Source organism: Oreochromis niloticus, linkage group LG2, assembly GCF_001858045.2.
Source record: "Oreochromis niloticus isolate F11D_XX linkage group LG2, O_niloticus_UMD_NMBU, whole genome shotgun sequence".
NCBI lineage: Eukaryota > Metazoa > Chordata > Actinopteri > Cichliformes > Cichlidae > Oreochromis > Oreochromis niloticus.
Genome location: NC_031966.2, coordinates 17,017,021 through 17,017,964, shown reverse-complemented (window position 1 = coordinate 17,017,964; position 944 = coordinate 17,017,021). Strand labels below are relative to the sequence as shown.

The following is a 944-nucleotide window of genomic DNA, read 5'->3' as shown; positions in this document are numbered from 1 at the left end:
TTTTAAATTAGATCAGGGGGTTTGACGCTAGGTTGCAGCACCCGTTCAGCATGGTGGTCAGCGGTCCCAGTAACTGCGGCAAGACTTTTTTTGTCAAAAATGTCATTGAAAATGCATCCGGGATTATTTCGACAACATTGATAACATTGTGTATATATATACTCATGCTGGCAGCCTTTATATGACCAACTTCTTAAGATAAGAGACATAAACTTTGTTAATGGTATACCCGAATCTCTGGCTGATGACACCCTTCTGCCTATAGACAAGAACAATTTGTTAATTATAGACGATGTAATGAACGATGCCGCTAACAATTTAGAAGTACAAAACGTGTTCACAAAGTATGTGCATCATAGGAATTTGAGTTGTATATATCTGGTTCAGAATTTGTTTATTCAAGGAAAATCCAGTAGAACTATTTCCTTGAACACTAACTACCTAATATTGTTTAAAAATCCTAGAGATAAATATCAAATCATGCTTTTAGGTAGACAAATGTTTCCCGGCAATACTAAATATTTTTTAGAAGCGTTTAATGATGCACATCCGCAACATACGGGTATCTTTTAATAGACTATAAAGCCAAGACCCCGGACTATTTAAGACTCAGAACAAATTTACTGTCAGACCGTCCGGTTGTTTATATCCCAAAACAAAAAACTGTGAAGAGGTGAAAGGATGTCATCAGCATGCGGAGGAATCTGTCTCTGTTGGAGTTGATATACAAGTCTCCACCGGCTCTACGCAGAGTTATTATTAGCAATGCAAACTTGGATTTCATCAATGCTTTGTGTGAGATAGCCTTTAAGTATTGCAAGGTAACATTCCACTGACCAATCAACAGTACAAACAGCTAAAAAAGAAAAAATCTCTAATCAGACTGATTGCCGACAAAAAAATAAAACTTTGAAAAAGAGAAAGACAATCAACCAATCTGGAGG

General features: G+C 36.7%; 1 protein-coding gene across 1 annotated transcript in view; it reads left to right on the top strand.

The window, feature by feature from the left end:
* The window catches only part of LOC112848004 (uncharacterized), a 24,764-nt gene extending 24,633 nt beyond the window's left edge, over positions 1-131 (top strand). The window contains exon 2 of the mRNA XM_025910722.1: positions 32-131. The gene's annotated coding sequence lies outside the window, so the exon portion shown is untranslated. The remainder of the gene's footprint in view (positions 1-31) is intronic.
* The last annotated feature ends 813 nt before the right edge of the window (positions 132-944 follow it).